Source organism: Peromyscus californicus, unplaced genomic scaffold (genome assembly GCF_007827085.1).
Source record: "Peromyscus californicus insignis strain IS unplaced genomic scaffold, ASM782708v3 Scaffold_1__1_contigs__length_55948999, whole genome shotgun sequence".
NCBI classification, from domain to species: Eukaryota; Metazoa; Chordata; class Mammalia; order Rodentia; family Cricetidae; genus Peromyscus; species Peromyscus californicus.
Genome location: NW_026294492.1, coordinates 10,880,404 through 10,893,881, shown reverse-complemented (window position 1 = coordinate 10,893,881; position 13,478 = coordinate 10,880,404). Strand labels below are relative to the sequence as shown.

The 13,478-nt window shown below is 48.4% G+C and overlaps 1 pseudogene; it reads right to left on the bottom strand.

The window, feature by feature from the left end:
- Positions 1-1,249: 1,249 nt before the first annotated feature.
- On the bottom strand, positions 1,250-12,559 carry LOC128116056 (40S ribosomal protein S2-like; annotated as a pseudogene).
- Positions 12,560-13,478: the final 919 nt, after the last annotated feature.

Here is a 13,478-nt window from a genome sequence, read left to right as displayed (position 1 = left end):
TAGTCAGGTCCCAAAAGCATCAAAAGCAGAAAGACTTGAGACAGACACAGTGCAGTCGTGTGTGTTATGGTTGCGGTCGCTAATGAAAAGAAGCCATGTGCTTTGCACTGGGCTAATAGGAGCAGTGCTTGAGAGTGCGTCAGAAATCATATATATGTGGTTTGGAGGCGGCCGACGACAGCCACCTCCACTGGGCCAGGGTGCAGACCTGCCCCTGCACCCACCCCCCCACCCCCCTGCCCCCTTGGCCCTGGCCTTTGGCATGGCCCCTATCCCCCTCTCCTGGCTTGCAGCTTCGTCATTCTCTGGTGGTCTCCAACCACGACCTCCTCCCTGGCTCACTCCTGAGCCCTGCAGCCCACGCAGTCCTGACTCTGGGATGGATGGACACCATGACCAGCCTCGGAACAACCAGCCCATGGACCTGGAGGGGCTACAGCTGCTGCTCCAGTGCTTTGCCTGCCTACCTGCTGCTGGCCATGGGTCGAGGACTCTAACCCTCTGGAACTCTGGAACTCTAACCGCCATACCTTCCCTACCACGATGGACTGGGTACTTTAGAACCGTAAGCCAAAGCCTGTCCCTATTCCCTCAAGTAGCTTCTTTTCTGGTCACAACAATGAGAAAAGTGAGTCATACAGAAAGTTGGTGCTGAGAAGTGAGGCTGGGACTGTGATAAACCTATGCTGCCTTTGGTCTAGAGGAGGAGTGTGGAGTTTAGAGACGTGAACTAGAGAAGCTACAGAACGCTTGCTGTAAGTAGAGCGTAAGGAGTCACCGTAGGGAGAGCTCAGAAGATTGAAATGCCAAGAGAGAAACAGGGAGTAGCGGCTCAACTCATGAGGTTTCAGGGGGCAACCGGAACCCTACTGTGGACGGATGGACTATAATAGGTCATTGGTGTTATAGTCTAGCAAAGACTACGGCTACACTCCGTCTGTGTCCTGAGAACTTGAAGGAGAAGGGTTTAAAAAAAAAACAGTGGACTCAATTTTTTTTGGTGTAGGACGTTTTAATACAGCATAACATTTTGGCTGTGGCGTGGTTACTCCTTGCCAGTCTTTCTCAGTTCTGCAACAAAAGAGAGCAGGAAGACAAGAAAACGGTGCGATTTGGTGAGGGAAGGAGTGTGAGCAAGCGTGAGATTGCAGGGGAGAAGGGAGCAGACCAAGCAGCTCTGTCTGTTGAAGAGGTTAATAACATCTTTTTTCCAGGCTTAAGTCACTGTATTTTTCTTGTATCAAAACCCTTATGTGGTGGCCCCAGATGGAGCATGGGTCCTCTGAACAGAGACTCTGGTGTAGGTTTTCACAAGATGGTCAGTGAATTCCTGATAAGGAGACGTGGTGCACACAGTCTCTCTCCAGAGCTCAGGGCTCAGGTACCTGTAGGTCTTGGAGATGGCATCAAAGGTGGCCTTGACAAAGTTGCCCGGGGGTGGCGGGTGCAGCCCCTGGCTGATGGGTAGCAGTCATCAATACCGGCTGTCATCAATAACTTCTTGGGCACGGGAGCAGAGATGACGCCAGTGCATCTGGGGTAAGGGATGAGACACACCGGCACAGAGCCTCAGGGGCCTGTCACTTTGAACGGAACAGTGGGGCTTGCCAATCTTGTTCCCCCTGTAGCCTCTCCACACAGGGACAACGGAAAACTTCGCCCCTCGGATGGCAGTGGCTACCTCTTTGGAGCACTTAACGCCAAGACCAACATGATCACTGTAGTCCCCAATAGCGACAAAAGCCTTGAACCTGGTCCACTGGGCGACAAAAGCCTTGAACCTGGTCCACTGGCCAGCCCGAGTCTACTTCTGCACTGGCATGATCTTTAGAACCTCATCCTTTAGGGATGCATCCAGGAAAAAGTCCGTAATCTCAGATTCCTTAATGGACAGGGAGAATAGGTAGATCTCCTCCAGGGACTTGATCTTCATGTCCTTAACCTGGCGGCCCAGCTTGGTGACAGGGACCCACTCCTTGTCTTCAGCTTGATCTCCACAACTGTGGCCCCTAAGATCACTGCTCAATCCTCCTCGGAAGCCGCCACGGCCTCCTAATCCCGGACCCCAGGTTCTCCCTGCCCTCCCGCTGTAACGGCAGCGTCATCCGCCGTTTGGTGTTTTCCTGAAGAAGCAGCAAGATTAATAATATTAAAGTGACATCTTAAGCTCTTTATTGCACAACAGGAAAGGTGCCCTGGGGCCAAGACGCTACCTGCTGATGCTCTAACTTGGAAAAATATACGATTGAAAGGAGAGAGCCCAAATTGAGAAGGAATGCTACCATCGGGCTTCTCTGTTCAAAAACAACCACCCAGGAAAAACGTTGCGGAGGAGGGCTAGCCACATTGACCTCCACAACCGCGGTCCAGTAGTAGATCAGGGCCCACCTTGAGCTTGCGGCAGAGCTCGGCAAGATCTTCCACAAGGCGTTGTTTTTGAGGCACTGATGATCCGAGAGTGAGGGGGTCGTGGAGACTCGCGTCAAGGTTCCAGAAAGCCACCGAAGACAGGCACGGCCGGATCCTCTGCGAGGAGGTCCCGAGGGGCCATTGTGTGAAGACGGGAAAGTGGAGCCTAGACTGCAAAGGAGACGCGAAGATGGGGGAGACGCCGGCATTCTGGGAAAATAACGCATCCTCTCTCATTCCGTATATCATACATAGGTGCCTACTGTGAGATCCAGGGCCCACTCTTGGATAAATAACAAAGCCACTTGTAACTGTAGAGGGTCGACCACACTGAAACTACCCCTGCTCATTTCCAGTCCTTTAATTGTTTTATTGGGATTATTTTCCCACCTGCTGTCCGCTATCTGCCGTACTTTAGAGGTGAGAAAGTCAGATGTCGGGCTGAAATTTTCAATCAAACTTCACAGCTTGGCTTCTTCAAAAACCCTCTTTAAAAGACAGGCTGTGCAAGGGGAAATGTTTGCTTGCTTGTCTTTTTCTTTTTAGAAATAGTGTCATGCTAAACCCAAACTCATATCCTCCCGACTCAGCTTCACAACGGTCTTATGGAGAATCCGTACTTTCAACACGAGTATCAGTTTTCTTTTCCTTCCTTCCTTCGTTCCTTCATTCCTTCCCTCCCTCCTTCCCTCCCTCTCTCCCTCCCTCCCTCCCTCCCTCCCTCCCTCCCTCTCTCCCTCCCTCCCTCTTCGTTCTTTCTGAGACAGTCCCATGTAACCAAAGCTAGCTTTGAACTGGCTGTGTAGTATACAGCCTAGCTCTGTTTGTTTTTCTGTGTACCAGCCCTGGCTGTCCTGGGACTCTCTTTGTAGACCAGGTTGGCCTCGAACCCACAGAGGTCCACCTGCCTTTGCCTCCCAAGTGCTGGGATTAAGGGCATGTGCCACCATTGCTCAGCTGCAGAGTGTAGCTTTATGTCTCTGGTCCTCCTGCCTCTATCTCTCAAGTGTCAGGATTACAGGCACGTAGCACCAGGTATAATTTATTCAGTGCTGGAAATGGAACCCAAGGCTTCATCCTGCTAGACAAACACTCTACCAACTGCATCATATCCCCAGCTGGGTATTGGATTTTAAATTAACAAAATTGCAAGCATCAACAGACACTTGAAACATATGGCCTTGAGCTATACTTTAATTACATCTGTTTACGTCTACTTTAAAAAAAAAAACTTATCGCATTTATTTACTTTGTATTGTGTATGTATGTATACGTGTTGGCTCAGGCATGTCACAACAGGCATGTAGAAATCAGAGAATAACTGTCTTTGGTCTGTTCTCTTTTTCCGCTTTGGTTCCCAGGGATCAAACTCAGGTCATAGGCTGAGCCGCAAGTGCTTTTACGCACCAAGTCTTTTTGTCAGCCATGTTTACACCTGTTCTGCGTGCTGGCTTTCTGGAGAAGCTAACTGAGCATCCTCTCTCATTTGAATGAACTGAGTTTGCGTCCCGGGCTAAATATGGGCGTTCTCACCTGATTCTTGCAACAACGTGCAGGGTCCATTGTTTTCATGCTCATCGTCTCATTTTCATCGGAGAAAACTGTGCCCCAGGCCCCATTGTTAGCAAACAGCACCATTAGAATCCAAGTCCAGGCAATCTCATATTAAATCTCATGCACACAACTCACTGTGTATTTGTGCCTGCCCTCTGATTTTGTGTTGTTTTGAGATAATGTCTCTGTTACCCAGTGCTGGGCTGGAACTCACTACCTTGCCCCCACGGGCTTCTAATTCACAGCGATCTTCCTGTCTCAGCTTCCCACATGCAATCTAACTTTTTTTTAAAGACCTTTAATATTGTGTATGAAGTTTATTGGTGGTGTTCAATGGGCCTTCATCTGTTCAACCAAGGAAGGCCTCCCAAAGACATTGTTCTGAGCCTTACTTCATGTGAGTTCGAGGCCAGCCTGGTCTATAAAGTGAGTTCCAGGGACAGCCAGGGTTACACAGAGAAACCTGTCTTGAAACACCAAAATAAATAAATTAATTAAAGAAGAACTTATTTTGGTCCACAGTTTGAGGGTTCAGGTCCATCATGGTGGGAAAGACAGGGCCTCAAGAGCATGAGACAGGTGGTCACATGGTATCCAGAGTCAGGAAGCAGAGAGAAATGAATGTTGGTGCTCAGCGAGCTTTTTCCTCCTTATTCAGCTTTGGATCACAGGGCATGGAATGGTGCCACTCATATTTAACGTAGATTTCTCCCACCACAATTGAACTCAACTTGGAAACTCCATCCACGGGCCCAGAGAGGTGTCTCAAAGATTATTCCAGAACCAATCAAGTTGATAACACCAACCATCACAAACTCCACACCTCCCAAGAGCTTCATGCTAATATTATCACTGGGGGAATAGTTCGGCTTTCTGGTGAGTGCGTTTGTTTTCTGAGCCACAAGGATTCAATTCTCAAAAATTCAACTCTCCAGGTCAGAGACAGAATTTTGCTCCAGAAATTTACAATGGAAAAGAGGTAAGGATGAGAAACCACAACCAAAGAAAGAATTTGGAAGCAATGAGAATAAAGCCAGCATTAAGTGGAGATATCTTGACAGGTACTGAGATCCCGTCAACCACACGATTCAAGGAATGAGGCCTCTGACTCTACAGGAAGACGTCTGTCTCCGGAGGTTGGACTAAGTTATTTTAAATTGATTCCCACTGGTAGGTTTTGCATTTATTTTTTATTTTTTTATTTTTATTGCTGGCAAAATTCTCATGTGGCCTTTGGGGAGTTCATCTTTGAGTTGATACATTCTTTTGTTTAAATTCGCTTTGCAGTTGGATTATAAAACTGTTTCGTTTCTGAAGGTTTGGATTTTTTCAAAGGCCATCAATCAATTGTTTGGCCCTAATTAATTTTGCCTGAAAGCATCTGACATGTTCACAGAAGTAGCAATTAACATGGAATGGTAGTGCAATCACCGTCTCAAATATTTAAACAATGTGATTACATAGTATCTATCAACAGAATTCTTGTTTTAAAAAAAATACACTTAGAGAAGTAGATGCAGAGGCAAAAAAAAAAAAAAAATAAGTCTTGCTTCAGGGGTTGGAAAATGCAGCTTCAGTTTCTGAACCTCCCAGATCTTCAAGGTACAAGACAAGCTGTTGCCAGCCGCCTGGTGCTGACTTCCGATCGGGCCCCACACACCTTGGGCCCTTGGAGCTTAAACATGCCTCCAGTAGTCTGCATAGATCGTATCAGACAAAAGATGCACTGTGCTTTCCCTTGCAATCAGTCTGCGTGGGGTCTACCCAGTCATCCTCCAGGCTCCAGGCAGAAGCGTTCACGCACCCCTGTCTCTCATTCTGCCCAGGGTTTAGGTAGCACTGAACCAGGACTGACTCACCCAGGTCCTGCTTTGTGCCCACGGAGACCATCCAATTCCTCATAGCCACACCTTACTTTCTCTACATGGACACTATCTCTGCCGCACTCACAGCTGCTGCTTCATAGAGATGGTTTTACAATGTGTGGCCCCGTTGTCCCTTGGGGGAGGGAAGAGTTTATTTGGCTCACAAGTTACACTTCACCCTGCAGGGAAGCCAGGGCAAGAACTCAAGTAGAGACCGTGGAGGAATGCTGGTTCCTGGCTTGCTTTCACGGCTTGCTCAGCCTTCTTATGTAACCCAGGACCACCTGCCCAGGGGGTACCACCCCACAGTGGGTTGGGCCCTTCCACAACAAAAGTTAATCAAGAAAGTGCCCCACAGACATATACACACAGGCCCGTCTGATGGAGGGTCCCTCCACTGAGGGGTCCTCTTCCCAGGTAATTCTACTTTGTGTCAAGTTGACAAAAACTGACCGGCACATTCCCAAACTCAACTCCTGCTTTCCCGGATCTACCCTCCCCACCATGGAGCTCACTCTTCCAGTGCATTTTCTGTCGTTATTCCTCAGCCCGGAAACCTGGCCACCTCCATCTTCTTTATTGTGCCTCTTTGTCATCAGTGTCCATATTTTATTTCCATGTAAACCTGGCGACAGAATGTTCATGTCTATTTTTTCCCAAACACAGATGCTCTATACTTAACCAGGGAGCTGGGTTCCAGCACACCTGGCGTCGACTGAAAATATCTTATGAGGGAAATGCACATAAAATAGCTCAGATACCTAACTCCTCAGCCTGGTGCCACACTGGAGCAGGGAGGACAACAGGCACTTCTCATGATCCGGCTCATTGCCCCGGGGGCGGGTACTGGGGAGGGATTAGGGGAGCAGGGGGGATTGGAGGACATGTGTGTCTGTTAGGGATTTCACATCCGGTTCATCCCTAGCCTGGAGAAACACATTCACACTTCAAAGTAGGAGTTCTACGGATGCCACACCATAATTGAGTTTAAAAGTTGCCAGTCTAAACAAAAGTCGGGGACAATTGACTTTGAAATCCATCCATAAAAAACCGATAAAGAACCTTTGTCCCAAATGTCCTGTGTTCCCTTCAGCCAGCTTGACCTCGATCCTTTGGCTTTTCCCAACATCCAGCCACCAAAGGCTCAAAGTCTACCATAGCAGAGCTTGCTGGGAACACGCTTGGGTTAGGTCTGACTTGGTGAGGGATCTAGGAAGCAGCCTTTCTTCTAGTTGGCCTGCACATGCAAGGTGAAGTCAGATTTCAGTAAAGCTCCTAGCAAGTGTGGTGCCCACAAACTAAAACGTAAATGGCTTTTAAAATTAGGAGGGGAAAAAAAAAAACAGGATAAGGATCGGACACTTGAATTGTTTTATTTTGCCAGTTTTTAATTTCTTGATGCTTGAGGTTGAAGACAAGGCATTGTAAGCGCTAGACAATTGAGTGCTGTCCTGACGAGCTAGAGTCTTAGTTCCTGGATTTTTTTTTTTATAATTTTTTTTATTTTTATTTTGCAATACAATTCAATTTTACATATCAGCCACGGATTCCCTGGTTCTTCCCCCTCCCGCCCCCCCCTCACCTTCCCTCCAGCCCACCCCCTATTCCCATCTCCTCCAGGGCAAAGCCTTCCCCACAGACTGAGATCAGCCTGGTAGACTCAGTCCAGGCAGGTCCAGTCCCCTCCTCCCAGGCCGAGCCAAGCAATCCTGCATAGGCCCCAGGTTTCAAATAGCCAACTCATGCAATGAGCACAGGACCCGGTCCCACTGCCTGGATGCCTCCAAAACAGATCAGGCCAATCAACTGTCTCACCCACTCAGAGGGCCTGATCCAGTTGGTGACCCCTCAGTCATTGGTTCATAGTTCATGTGTTTCCGTTTGTTTGGCTATTTGTCCCTGTGCTTTATCCAACCTTGGTCTCAACAATTCTCGCTCATATAAACCCTCCTCATTCTCACTAATTGGACCCCCAGAGATCCACCCGGGGACTAGTCATGGATCTCTGCATCCAGATCCCTCAGTAGTTGGATGAGGTTTCTAGCAAGTTCCTGGATTTTTGAGAGGGAATGCTATGATGTAGCTTAGGCTCGTCTTGGACTCATTATGTACCCCAGGCTGTCTTTGAACTCTTGATCTTCTTGCCTTTGCCTCTCAAATGCTAGTTAGGATCACAGGTAAGTGCTACTATGTCCAATGAGTATAGGATCTCCTTTAATGAGGGATCCCACAAGGGCGAAAGAGCCCAGGGCCTGGGCAAACATGCTCACCGAGGGCCCAGGTCTTGCTCGCCACAGTATGCCCTTCTGTCTCTAAGCTATGCACTTTCTGCCACCTCTAAAGGTGTGTAAGCAGAGAAGCCACACTCCCTACATGAGTGCTGCAGAATCCAGAATGGGTAAAGATGCAGAAATCGGTCCATTCAGTACTGTACAAATGTCCTGAACAGTAATCCTGAAGGCTAAACCATGAGTCTGTCTAAGTCGATCGTGGCAGCAGGTTCTCAACAGAGGTGACCAGAGAGTTCCAGGGCAGTAATGAGTCTGCATTGACTGAGCCAAGTACTGAGGACAAGTGATGGTGAGTACTCAGCACTCAATGGAACATCTATATCCACTCCTTCTGCTGACCAAGGCTCAGCGAACATATCAGATGAGGGGCGGAAAGACTGTGAGAGTCCGAGGATGAGGGAGAGTACGGAGAAATGCTGTCTTCTGGACATGCCGTGCCATTGCACACAGGAACTCACCTCCGCTGTAATTAAGTGCTCAAAACCTGAACAGGATCAAACTAGTCAGAATTCCAGCATGGACCGGGTGTGGTTCACAAGACCTCACTCACCCTTAGTTGAGGAACTGATGGCTACTGGAGAGGGGAAAGTCATTTTTCTTTGGGGCTGTGGTCACCGGTTGGTTGTCCATGTTCCCAGTGGATGGTCCCACACCAATGCACATGTGGAGCACTATGAAAGTGGACTTGGTGGGAGGAGGGAGGGGAGGAGGGGAAACGGAGGAGGAAAATAAACATGAAGTTAGGAAGGGGCCATGATGTTGAGGGCGGGGTCATGGAAAATCTGGAGATGGGGTGTGGGCATGGATCTGATCAAAATGTACTGTATATCCTCAAATGTATGAAATCCTCAAAGGAGAAATTAAAAATATTCTATAAGTAAAAGATGAAAGTTTGATTCAGTTTGCAGTTCTGAAGGCTAGGAACTTTAAGATCAAGGTCAGCATATGGTAAGGTCCCCTTTGCTAGAGCAAGCACTCACTGAGCCCCGAGGTTGTGCAGGGTGTCTTCTGGTGAGAGGGACTGAGCATCCTGTCTTAGGTATCTCTTGGTCATCTTATCTGAGAAAGCCACAAGCCCACTCACTCGATTCAGGACCCACCCTCATGACCTCACCTGACCCCAAATGCTTCCCCAAAGCTCACTTTCAAGTACCAGAGTAGCACGTTTTCCGCCAACTCTTTCTAGTCATTCCTTTGTTATTTCTTTATCACATGGGTTCGGATTTGTTTGGGTGCACATGTGCTACCCTGTGGGTGTAGAGGTCAGAGGACAACTTGCGGGCTTCTGTTCTCTCCCTCCGCCATCATATGGACTCTGGTCATTGCACTGAGGTCAGGCTTGGCAGCAAGTTCCTTTACCCACAGAGACATCTTGCGAGTTTTCTGCCCTCTTAATACCTCACAATGGCAATTAAATTTCAACCGCCCGTTTTTTGTGGGCTCGTTCCAACCACAGCATATGTGACAATCCTTAGGTATTTTGCCACGGCTTAAGTTTAATTGTATACATGTGATGTGTGTTGCTCAGTAGTTCAGCTTCGTCGAGGTCTGTGACCAAGTGAACTTGGGGTATTTTTTTGTTCGTTTCTTTTGTTGTTGTTGTTGTTGTTTGTTTGCTTGTTTTGAAACAGGGTTTCGCTGTGTAGCCCTGGCTATCCTATAACTCTCTGTAGACCAGGTTGGCCTCAAAGTCACAGAGATTCTCTGCTTCTGCCTCCCCAGTGCTGGGATTTAAAGGCGTGTGCCACCATGCCCAGCTTGTTTGTTGTTGTTGTTTTTGAGACAGAGTCTCGTGTACGCCAATCTGGTCTCAAATTTATAATGTAGTCCAAGATGGCCTTGACCTCTGGATCCTCCTGGCTCAGCCACATGAGTGCTAGGATTATAGGTATGTCCCATCATGCTGGGCTCAAGGATGATCTTTGTCTCCATAGGGACAAAGAGCACAGCCTTCCCTTCCCCCACAGAAGACTATTCTGAAAGAAACGTAGTGACTCACTCTTTTTGGAGTCTATAGTGTCATGGGGTCCTGGACTATGTTGCTTAATGCCTCATTAGCCAAATCCAGCTTACCTTTTAGTCATCTTTGCCCAGAACAAACCTGATCAGAAGCAGGACAGTACGACAGTCTCCAGGACGAGTCATCCTTCCACTGATATTCTAGAGTTTTCTTCAAGTAGGCTTGTCATCTATATTAGTTCCTTTTCTGTTGTTATAGTAAAATGCCCAAAATGTTGTAAAATGGCAAAAGCATCTTAAGAAAGGAAGAGTTTATTTTGGCTTACTGGTCCAGGGAGATACCAGTGATGCTGGTGGGGAGGGCGTGGTAACAGACCAGGCAAACATCATGGCCAAAACAGGAAGCTGGCCGGTCATAATTTCATCCACACCTAGGGAGCAGACACAGAGAACAGGAAGTAGGGTAAAGCCATAAACCTTCAAAGCTCACCTCCAGTGACGTACTTCCTCTAGCAAGGTTCTATCTCCTGAAGGTGCCATGCTATACCTTCCCTTTTTTTTTTTTTTTTTTTTTTTTGGTTTTTTGAGACAGGGTTTCTCTGTGTAGCTTTGCGCCTTTCCTGGAACTCACAGAGATCCACCTGCCTCTGTCTCCCGAGTGCTGGGATTAAAGGTGTACACCACCACCGCCCAGCCATACCTTTCCTAAGGAGCACCACCCACGGGGGAGGTCAAGTACATGAGCCTATCGGGAATACTTTTCATCCAAACTACCACGGTATCCAGTGGGAGCTCACGTGACCCCGGGAAATGGAGTCATGAGTGGAAATCAGAAACAGTCTGCAGGAAGCCCTGTGAGGTACCTCCCCTTCCAACTGCCCTGCGGGGAGAAACTTCTGCTTGTGTTGAAAGGCCTGTACCACATCCCAGCTCCTCAGGAGCGCTGCCTTGATCTTTTGCTCGCCTCCTGTCTCTGCCGTGGCTCCAGCCCACTGTGCTCCCATAGTCTCCTTACTGCGCTCTCCGCTGCAGCAGAGCAGACGGCCCTGAGCTCCGAAAGCACTGATTGAAAGGAGACAGAAAGAGCAGAGAGTGGTGGGAAAGGACCTGGACCTACGCCACGTGAGTGGGCCATATGCTTTCCTGGCCCTAAGGATTCTTGGCGTCTACCTGGGTCTCAGTGTTATTAATAGTATCCATTTTCACTCTCAAAAGTATTGGGGTTTGGACCATGAACTCTATATACAGTGACTACACTGGATGACCATGTAAAGAAATGAAAGGTGGTGGGTCCACAGGAGCCTTAGGGAACCTACCATGGGCTCATACAAGCAGAGGGCAGATATTCAGGGTGCAGCTGGGGTGCTCGGCTGACCTCAGAGGACTTGTGGGAGAAGATAATGTAATGAAAGCCGTTCCCTCCTCCGTTTTGTTTACTGTTGGGCACCCAGGACTTGGCACTATTCCTGGAATACATTAATCCCTTGATAAATATTTGGGGGAGAGAGGGAGGATGGGAGGGAGATTGGAGAGAAGGAATGTTCCAACAAAACACCATCTTTGCTGGAGGCCATGGGCCCATTGGAGTTGTGAAGCCCCTTGTTAGGAATAATATTGAAAGGTATGTGACTTCCCCACAAAAGATATGTTGACATCCTCAGTGTCCTATGTATATAGTGTGACCTTCCTTGGAAACAGCTGTTGCAAATGTCATTAGTAAAGATGAGCTCATGCAGGAGCAGGGAGGGTCCTAAACCAACTCAAGTTGACTTGGTAGCCTTATGAGAAGACACCAACTAAGTAGAGACATAGGGACAACGCTATGCGGGGACAAAGACACAGGAACAACACCATGCGAAAACAGGGACATGGGGACAATGCCTTGTAAGGACAGAGACACCGTGGGAAGACACGGGACAATGTCATGTGAGGACAGAGACACGGAAACAACTCCACCTGAGGACAGATACATGGGGACAAGGGCCAAAAGAGGATAGATACATGGGGACAACACCATGGGAGGACAGAGACCAAGGCAGAGATGGGCATTTTTGCAGCTACAAGTCAAAAATCTCTCCGTGACTCCAGAGACCTGCCAGAGTGTCATAAGAGAGGCAAGGATGGATTCTGCCGTGGGTTTCAAATGGAGCCAGTGCCTTCATTTGACTGTCCGTAGGTCTGTCCACGGCAAACACTCAGTCTGTAGTGGGTGTTTAGGCTAATCCTCAGAAACTAACCCAGAAGGGATTCTCGCCTTGTGTGGGAATCTGAGTGGGATGGTGCCAGGGATGTCTCTCAGAGTGGGCCTATTAGACTTCCATCTTGGAGCCAGGTTGACTCTGACAGATACCTACGGTAGAGCCTCCTGGTCCACTGTCTGTCCCCACGTCTGGACAGGTGGCTTGCTGCCAAGCGACCACCACCAGAGCAGCAGACATTGCACGAGTCCTCGTCCATTTCTGCTTGTTCCAGCTCCAGCATCTTTCAACGGTTCTCCCTGTTCAGCTGCCCACAGTCGCTTGGACGTCGGTGTTGGTAGAAACTCCCAGAGACGACAACCTCAGATTCTGGGCCCAGAGAGCGTGGAGGATACGGGGCCTCTCCCTGCTCACGAGCTCTTCCTGTTATTTCTCAGAATACATCTGGGTCTACTCTTCTTTTCTCCAAATGATCCTCCCACACGTGAGGATCCCCTGTGCCAGGAATTCCTCACCCACCTCCCCATCTCGGCCTGCCAGCGCCCAACTTCATCTCAAATCCTCCAGCTACTCTCTGCCAGAGGGAGTTCTCACTCCCCCGTCACTCCTAGGCCCCACATTTAGAATCATCTCCTCTCCCTTGATCTCTCCCCCACTATACACTGTCTGCATGCATCCCTTTGCTGCTCACTATGTGATTCAGATAACTGTCCTCCCCCCCCAAAAGCCTATCTCTGAAGTGTCGCTCCCCAAAAAGGCAACTTGGAATTTACAGAAACTTTGAAGTGGGTCCTTGTGTGAGGTCTTTGGATTACTGGGGGGTCCAACCTCAGGGGGACTCTGGTCTTTTCTCCTTTCTCTCCTCCTTCCCAGTCATGAGGTGGCCTTGAGGTGTCCCAAAGCAGCAGGGACTGTCTTTCAAACTCTTCCCTTTGTAAGCTGATTTCTTGTGGATATTTGTTGTAGTGAGAGAAAGTCAGCTACATACCCTGTCACATCCACGTTGCATGGATGCTGATGACATGTTATTGCCCCACTCCACTGATACTGCTATGACTCATCCACTTACTTATAAATATTTACTAAGAACCTAGAGAAATTAAAGCAAGGCCAAGATACAGAGCACTTTAGGTGTGGTGGGGAACATGGGTACTTACATGAATACTCTAATCAAGAGAAATCCTGATCCTTTGGAGGCCACA